This window comes from Hoplias malabaricus, chromosome 2, assembly GCF_029633855.1.
Source record: "Hoplias malabaricus isolate fHopMal1 chromosome 2, fHopMal1.hap1, whole genome shotgun sequence".
Classification (NCBI taxonomy): Eukaryota; Metazoa; Chordata; class Actinopteri; order Characiformes; family Erythrinidae; genus Hoplias; species Hoplias malabaricus.
The window spans coordinates 2,784,632-2,794,814 of NC_089801.1; positions in this window are offsets into that span (position 1 = coordinate 2,784,632).

The window sequence follows — 10,183 nt, forward strand, 5'->3', positions numbered from 1 at the left end:
TCTTATATTCTCTTGCTCTCTCTTTCTCTCTTATTCTCTTGTGCACTCTCTCTCTATCGCTCTTTCTCTCTTATATTCTCTTGCCTCTCTCTCTCTCTCTCTCTCTCTCTCTCTCTCTCTCTCTCTCTCTCTCTCTCTCTTGTTCTCTTACTCTCTCTTTCTCTCTTATTCTCTTGTTCTCTCTCTCTTTCTCTCTCTCACTTTCTCTCTTATATTCTCTTGCTCTCTCTTTCTCTCTTATTCTCTTGTGCACTCTCTCTCTATCGCTCTTTCTCTCTTATATTCTCTTGCTCTCTCTTTCTCTCTTATTCTCTTGCTCTCTCTCTCTCCTCTTTCTCTCTCACTCTTTCTCTCTTATATTCCCTTGCGCTCTCTCTCTCTCTCTCTCTCTCTCTCGGTCTTTCTCTCTTATTCTCTTGCTCTCTCTCCCTCTCTCTCTCTCTCCTCTTTCTCTCTCTCTCTCTCTCTCTCTCGCTCTTTCTCTCTTATTCCCTTGCTCTCTCTCTCTCTCTCTCTCTCTCTCTCTCTCTCTCTCTCTCTCTCTCTCTCCCTCTCTCGTTTAAAGACCACAGTCACGTGATAATGCCTATATATTAATAAGAATGGGAATATTTTTTCTCTGCAGCCAGTGTGTTGTGAACAGGTTGTGCTCCATATGTTTCACGCTGCGGTAAGAGAACCTCGTCCTAGGTTTGGATCCTGGAAGACGCTGGTTGTCTCAGTGTTATTTAAACCCAATAAAACCCAGTTAAAGTCCTGTAAAAGTGCCCCAGAGTCTGTGGTGGGATTGGCTCTTTTGTTCCGGGGTGATGTCACACTGTAGATCTGTGACAGTGTGGTGTAATGCTTTAATCTGTGTCCAGTGGAAGAGTGGGGCTGCGTTTGATGTTTTAATAACAGACTAATGTTGTCCTGCAGGAAACAAAGAGCCCATAATGACAGACCTTACAGACGCAGAACTCCTACAGTGTGGTGTTTGTTCAGTGGTAGTGTGTGTGTGTGTGGGGGGGGGGGGTGTTTCAGGTGGACAAAACACTGAATAATGTGTTAAAGCTGTGAGAAACAAGTTTATTAGAGCTTTGGGTTGGGAAACAGCCCAATTATTGTTGATACTAGAAGCCCACCTGCTGCAGCAAGGCCGTGCTGCAGGACCCTGGAGTTTTTGAGTGTTATTTAATATTTTTTGTGCCTGATTTCAAAGAAATAGTAATAAAAATGTGTCTCGTTTATTACTAAGTGTCCGCACTGAACTCCAGCTCCAAGCTCAAATTCCTTCTTCTACAGTTTCTACCTACTTCAGCTCCTTCAGGTCCTACAGCTTCTACCAGTCAAAAGTTTGGAGACATCTCCACTTTGGTCATTGGTGGAATAGGGCTAGTCACTGTATAGAACTGTGTACCAGCCCCTACCTCTGTACCACCCCCAAGATACGGTCTCAGACACATTCAGAAGGGAGCGGTTCTACAGATGAACCCTTGACGAGGCCACAGCTGTTCACTGAAAACCGCTCCAGGTGACGACCTCATGAAGCCGACTGAGAGAATGGAGAGAGTGTGTGAAGCTGTCATCAAAGCAACAGGGGGCTACTGTGAAGAGTCTAAAGTATAAAACATGTTCTGGTTTCCTACATCATTCCATATGTGATCCTTCATAGTTTTAATGTTTTCCACATTCATTTACAACGTAGAAAAAACAACAACTTTTGACTGGTGCTGTACATTCACAATATGTGGAAAAAGCTCCTACAGCTCCTTCACCTCCTACAGCTCCTTCACCTCCTACAGCTCCTTCACCTCCTTCAGCTCATTCACCTCCTACAGCTCCTTCACCTCCTTCAGCTCCTTCACCTCCTACAGCTCCTTCACCTCCTTCAGCTCCTTCACCTCCTACAGCTCATACAGCTCCTACAGCTCCTTCACCTCCTACAGCTCCTTCACCTCCTTCAGCTCCTTCACCTCCTACAGCTCATACAGCTCCTACAGCTCCTTCACCTCCTACAGCTCATACAGCTCCTACAGCTCCTTCACCTCCTACAGCTCCTTCACCTCCTACAGCTCCTTCACCTCCTTCAGCTCATTCACCTCCTACAGCTCCTTCACCTCCTTCAGCTCCTTCACCTCCTACAGCTCCTTCACCTCCTTCAGCTCCTTCACCTCCTACAGCTCATACAGCTCCTACAGCTCCTTCACCTCCTACAGCTCCTTCACCTCCTTCAGCTCCTTCACCTCCTACAGCTCATACAGCTCCTACAGCTCCTTCACCTCCTACAGCTCATACAGCTCCTACAGCTCCTTCACCTCCTACAGCTCCTACAGCTCCTTCACCTCCTACAGCCTCTACAGCTCCTACAGCTCCTTCACCTCCTACAGCTCCTTCACCTCCTTCAGCTCCTTCACCTCCTACAGCTCATACAGCTCCTACAGCTCCTTCACCTCCTACAGCTTCTACAGCTCCTACAGCTCCTTCACCTCCTACAGCTCCTTCACCTCCTACAGCTCATACAGCTCCTTCACCTCCTACAGCTCCTTCACCTTCTACAGTTCCTTCACCTCCTACAGCATCTACAGCTCCTTCACCTCATACAGTTCCTTCAGTTCCTACAGCTCATACAGCTCCTACAGCTCCTTCACCTCCTACAGCTTCTACAGCTCCTACAGCTCCTTCACCTCCTACAGCTCCTTCACCTCCTACAGCTCCTTCACCTCCTACAGCTCATACAGCTCCTTCACCTCCTACAGCTCCTTCACCTCCTACAGCTCCTTCACCTCCTACAGCATCTACAGCTCCTTCACCTCATACAGTTCCTTCAGTTCCTACAGCTCATACAGCTCCTACAGCTCCTTCACCTACTACAGTTCCTTCACCTCCTACAGCTCCTTCACCTACTACAGTTCCTTCACCTCCTACAGCTCCTACCGCTCCTTCACCTCCTACACCTCCTACAGCTCCTACCGCTCCTTCACCTCCTACACCTCCTACAGCTCATACAGCTCCTTCACCTCCTACAGCTCCTTCACCTCCTACAGTTCCTTCAGTTCCTGCAGCTCATAAAGCTCTTTCAGCTCCTTCACCTCCTACACTTCCTACAGCTTCTTCAGCTCCTTCACCTCCCACAGTTCCTTCACCTTCTACAGCACCTATAGCTCCTACAGCTTCTTCAACTCATACAGTTCCTTCAACTCCTACAGATTCTTCAGATCCGAGAGTTCCTATACAGATCTTTCAGCTTCTTCAGCACCATGGACAGAGATAAACCACTGCCAGCAGTCAAACAGGAGCTGTAACATTATAAAGCCACTTTCACACATGCGCAGTACCCCAGAAATTCTCCAGACCTCACCCAGAGGAGCTCTATGTAACCATCTCACTCCGGGACCATGTCTGACTGAACGTATGTGTAATTAGAGACAGTAATGTTCCAGACACTTATGCCATGGCTCTTAGGAACATTTCCAGGTGTACATTACATGTGTAAAAGGATAACTCCGGAATATCTTTGGAAAATAACTGTCTTAGCACATAGCCATGAGGATTTTAGTGCATTCAGCCACAAACATGAATGAGGTCAGGAAGTGGTCTTGGACGATTAGTTCAGGTGCTCCAGAGAACACAGTTCCACTGCTCCACAGCCTAATATTCAGGCTTTATAGCCCTCCAGCCCACACTTGTCATTGATCGGTGGTCAACGGAATGAGCAGATGTCTAGGACTCTTGTTATTATGATTGCAGATACTTATAGATGATTGTATATACACAGTCCTTACAGACCATATTCAGTTTGCATTTTCAGGACCATAGACAGCGTCACAACTGAAACAAACTGACCATAGCGTATTGTCAGGAAGCAGGAGCAGATAGTAAGGGAGCAATGTGGTTTCAGAATCACAGAAAGACAGAGACACACACATTAAAAGTCTGGCCATGTTATTTCAAGACCACTGCGGTGCAGGTGGAGCTCAGAGCAGAACCCCTGCTGCTTCACATCAATGGAGTCAGGTGAAGTGGTTTGGGAATCGGATAAGATGCCTCCTGGTGGCTTCCCACTGGAGGCATACCAGGCACAGACAACTGAGAGCAGGCCTCGAGGGAGACCTAAGACTCACTGGAGGCATTATATATCCTGACTGGCCTGGGAACACCTGGGGACCCTCCAGGAAGAACTGAAAGAAGCAACAGGGGACAGGGATATGTTTTTTTTTCTGCTTGCACTTACCACTGTGATCCTCCATCTGGACTCTACAGAACTGAAGAGGATGATGGGTGATGATGATAGTGATGCTGATGACGATGATGACAATGGACTTACTGAAATTACTGGTTATATTTAGCTTCCTCAGAAAACATCATGGTAAAGAATTCTTGAACCTGCAGCCCAGTCATATTCCGTGCCCTATTCTATAAACCTTGTAAACACAAGGTTACATCATGTGTAACTTTAACTTATTCTTACAAATCATATACAAAAACTTTACAGCCCACATTAGTTCTGGATTTACATGTCCTAGAGCTGATCAGGAAAGAACCAAAAGGGCCCCAAAATAGAGCCTTGAGGTACACCATGCTGTATTCTTAAAGCTTTTGGATATTTTAGTGCTTCACAAGGTTTTGTGTCTCTCATTTGTCAATCAACCAGTTCAATATCACTCCAAAAACATCACATCGCTGGACAAAATCCACAACCTCCATCCTTCAATCCTTCATCCCTTGTTCTTCCTTCAGCAATTGCTCTCTCTGAGGAGAAAGAGGTGGAAGAGGAGGAGCACTGTATGAGCTTTAATACTCAATATTATAATTGACAAATGAATACTGAGAAAGAGAGAGAGGGAGGGAGAGAGAGAACAAAGAAAAGCAGAAAAGACAAAGATAGACAAAGAAAGAAAAACTAGGGCAAAAATGTATCTCTCTCTCTCTCTCTCTCTCTCTCACACACACACACACACACACACACAAACACAGGTAATATTATCCATTAAATAGTTTCAATAAGAATCAAGTAAAATTGTATATATTTAAATGGTTGTGATGTCACAATTCTGCACCTCTAAAACCGAGTGTTGTAAGTGATTATTTCCTCACTCACCGCCCCCAATGTTGGTGTTTTCCTCTGAGGGACAGCCCTTTGTTCTTTCTTTTATTTGAAAGTGCTCTCTAAGCGCTGTTCCCTTTATCCTCTTTTCATACCTCCTTCTTTTTTTTCATCCATCCCTTGTTCTCTCCGAGGAAGGGGAGGAGGTGAAGAGTCAATAGCAGTGATGCTAATGCGCTATCCCGCTCCTCACTGAGAGAAGGCTAGCGTTAGCGTCCTGAACCTGAGACGGTGATTACAGCAGGAAAAAGAGTCAACAATCTGCCTCTGACACCTCACAGCACATAATGGGGATAATTACAGACTGAAGCCCTGCTGTAATGGCACTCTTACCTTCCACACACACACACACACACACACACATTAGAAAAAAATACACAAGACCTTCTACAACTTTCAGATTAGACCTGTTAGTACCAAGAAAAAAATATGACAAAAAATGTACTTCATTAATATATATATAAATATATAAATAAAGGGAACGCCCTTTAAATAAAATGGTGATGGCGAGGGGGAACCATGGCCTAACAGCTAAGGGTAGAATTATACATCACGTACACACCATGGCTGCCTTCTGTGTCCTGCGTCCTTTCATGCGTAGGTAGGTCACGATCTCAGAAAATAAACACGGCGCATACACGAGGTGCAGTACCCACGTTTACGGTAGGGGGCAGTGCAGGTGAAAACTGCATCACAGTGGCAGAACGTTTTCAACAAGGTTGTGTCAGAGACAAGTTCGCAATTACATCTGTCTTTCTCTGGGCTGCCCTCTAGTGGAAGCCTCCAGTTACAAGCGAAGCACACCAGCAAGTATCAATTTTGGAGTGCTGTAATTGGTAGCACAGACAGGGAAAAATTCGCCAAACTCCTGAAGATGGGAGGACTGTTGGAAAGCAGGATTACTTGATATTTCACCATCTCAGTGGTGGGAATAAAAAAAATAGGATATCTGACTGTCTCCACAGAAGTCTACGGAGGTCATATATATGTATTTGGACTGTACTCGGCTGGATGTGGACTTTTAACTGGAACGGTACTTGGGCTGGGACTGATGACATGTCCCAGTTCCACAAAAGCACAAGAACACACACTGAGAAACAGCTTTTGTCTCCGGAGGTTGAGGAGACAGTGGGTCACTCTTTTGCTGGGGGGGAGGGGGGGGGGGGGGGCTGTGGGTAATGGAACTGAATGATGTCATCGATTTGCAGCACATGCAATATGAATCATGTTCCACATTACCCATAAAGCAAAGCTAATGGATGTTGGGGTGATGTCATACATGTGTGAGACAGACTAAAATATGTGCTGCACGGTTCTACAGGGAAATACACCACGCTCGCCATTAACCCTTTCCACCTTCTGAGGTTTTACTGTAGAAATGTCAATACAGTGCATAAATATCAGATGTATACAATCCTCCCATGGGAACACTGCCGGATGGATACCATATGGATACCACAGGAGACTACTTTTATCTCAAATAACCCAAATACATTTTAACATTTAGTCTAAATGTAGCTGATCATTCAGTCAGCCCTCGTCAGTAAGCATTTGATCTTATTCAGGGTTGCGATAGGTCTGGAGCCCCCCTGGAGTCACTGGGTGCAAGGCGTAGACAGAGTGTGTGTATCACACGCTCAGATTCACTCACAGTTATAGATACTTTGCACAGCCAAGCCACCTACCACCAAATGTGTTGGGACTGTGGGAGGTGGCACCCTCCCAGAGCACCCGGTGGAAACCCACGCAGACACAGAGAGAACACACCACACTCCTCACAGACAGTCACCCGGAGGAAACCCACGCAGACACAGAGAGAACACACCACACTCCTCACAGACAGTCACCCGGAGGAAACCCACGCAGTCACAGGGAGAACACACCACACTCCTCACAGACGGTCACCCGGAGGAAACCCACGCAGTCACAGGGAGAACACACCACACTCCTCACAGACGGTCACCCGGAGGAAACCCACGCAGTCACAGGGAGAACACACCACACTCCTCACAGACGGTCACCCGGAGGAAACCCACGCAGTCACAGGGAGAACACACCACACTCCTCACAGACGGTCACCCGGAGGAAACCCACGCAGTCACAGGGAGAACACACCACACTCCTCACAGACGGTCACCCGGAGGAAACCCACGCAGTCACAGGGAGAACACACCACACTCCTCACAGACGGTCACCCGGAGGAAACCCACGCAGTCACAGGGAGAACACACCACACTCCTCACAGACGGTCACCCGGAGGAAACCCACGCAGTCACAGGGAGAACACACCACACTCCTCACAGACGGTCACCCGGAGGAAACCCACGCAGTCACAGGGAGAACACACCACACTCCTCACAGACGGTCACCCGGAGGAAACCCACGCAGTCACAGGGAGAACACACCACACTCCTCACAGACGGTCACCCGGAGGAAACCCACGCAGTCACAGGGAGAACACACCACACTCCTCACAGACGGTCACCCGGAGGAAACCCACGCAGTCACAGGGAGAACACACCACACTCCTCACAGACGGTCACCCGGAGGAAACCCACGCAGTCACAGGGAGAACACACCACACTCCTCACAGACGGTCACCCGGAGGAAACCCACGCAGTCACAGGGAGAACACACCACACTCCTCACAGACGGTCACCCGGAGGAAACCCACGCAGTCACAGGGAGAACACACCACACTCCTCACAGACGGTCACCCGGAGGAAACCCACGCAGTCACAGGGAGAACACACCACACTCCTCACAGACAGTCACCCGGAGGAAACCCACGCAGACACAGAGAGAACACACCACACTCCTCACAGACAGTCACCCGGAGGAAACCCACGCAGTCACAGGGAGAACACACCACACTCCTCACAGACAGTCACCCGGAGGAAACCCACGCAGTCACAGGGAGAACACACCACACTCCTCACAGACAGTCACCCGGAGGAAACCCACGCAGACACAGGGAGAACACATCACACTCCTCACAGACAGTCACCCGGAGGAAACCCACGCAGTCACAGGGAGAACACACCACACTCCTCACAGACAGTCACCCGGAGGAAACCCACGCAGTCACAGGGAGAACACACCACACTCCTCACAGACAGTCACCCGGAGGAAACCCACACAGACACAGAGAGAACACACCACACTCCTCACAGACAGTCACCCGGAGGAAACCCACGCAGACACAGAGAGAACACACCACACTCCTCACAGACAGTCACCCGGAGGAAACCCACGCAGACACAGAGAGAACACACCACACTCCTCACAGACAGTCACCCGGAGGAAACCCACGCAGACACAGAGAGAACACACCACACTCCTCACAGACAGTCACCCGGAGGAAACCCACGCAGACACAGAGAGAACACACCACACTCCTCACAGACAGTCACCCGGAGGAAACCCACGCAGACACAGAGAGAACACACCACACTCCTCACAGACAGTCACCCGGAGGAAACCCACACAGACACAGAGAGAACACACCACACTCCTCACAGACAGTCACCCGGAGGAAACCCATGCAGACACAGAGAGAACACACCACACTCCTCACAGACAGTCACCCGGAGGAAACCCACGCAGACACAGGGAGAACACACCACACACCTCACAGACAGTCACCCGGAGGAAACCCACGCAGACACAGAGAGAACACACCACACTCCTCACAGACAGTCACCCGGAGGAAACCCACGCAGACACAGGGAGAACACACCACACTCCTCACAGACAGTCACCTGGAGGAAACCCACGCAGACACAGGGAGAACACACCACACTCCTCACAGACAGTCACCCGGAGGAAACCCACGCAGACACAGGGAGAACACACCACACTCCTCACAGACAGTCACCTGGAGGAAACCACGCAGACACAGAGAGAACACACCACACTCCTCACAGACAGTCACCCGGAGGAAACCCACGCAGACACAGGGAGAACACACCACACTCCTCACAGACAGTCACCCGGAGGAAACCACGCAGACACAGGGAGAACACACCACACTCCTCACAGACAGTCACCCGGAGGAAACCCACAGTGTGCGAAGATATGACAAATGTAGCAGTCATTGTTTGACTCTGGGCCTTTAAAATGATAGATTTCAAATTCATATTGAAGTCAAAATATAAAATATCTGGTGTAGTTCCTGAGGAATTTGAAGGTTTTGTTACAAGGCTGAGGTCAGACATCAGCGAAGAGCGTCTGAAACACTGAACTTCTCAGGGTTTATATTAAGGCTCTTTCAAAGTTGTGACTCGACTCCTCTCCTCGACGCTCTCCTCTAAAGCTCCACCTGCCAGGTTTTAATAACAGACGGTTTGAGAGAGTGAGTAAGCAGAGGGTAATTGAATATTTAATTATTGAGCTGCAGCTGTTTGTGGAGAGAGAAGACTTCATTGCTTCACCTCTGTTTTTATTCGGCGGGAATTAGACAAAGTCAATCTCACTTCTGTTTTCAGTGGAATATGAAAATGGAGGGGCTTTGTGGAGAATTAAAAAGGATTAATATTTTACAAATAGTTTCAATCAGCTCCAGAGCCAATCATCATCAGACTCTTCAGCTACGTACAATGAAGCAAAACAAAGAAGGGAAAAAGGGAAGTGTGGTGTCTGGAGGACACGGAAAAGTTGTGTAAGGCACATGGAGCTCAGTGGCGGATGCTGGTCTTTCAAGGAGGGAAGCTCAATTTCGGCCTACATCATAAAATGTGTCGGTTTATTTATACGTAAATTCTACCCTCCGTTCCTTTTTAAGAAAATGATCTGTGACCCTTTCGTACCAACAAGGCGTCTTTTCCAGGGACTTGACTAGTGTCCTCTCAATGTCCAGCAGAGCTAGGCTGCTTAAACGGCCTTGGCCCATGTGAAGTGTGTCCGCCTGTGCTCCCACGGATCTTTACACCAAAGGATCGCTGATTCGCTCATTTCGCTGTCAATCAAAAAGGGATTCAGCCTCAGACAGATCATCCAATCATCATGCAGAAGCTGAGCGTCCGGGCCAGCCGAAGGCCAGCCCACTGCCCATAGAGAGTCTTAGAGCAATCGCTGCTGATGGAGCTTAACTACAGC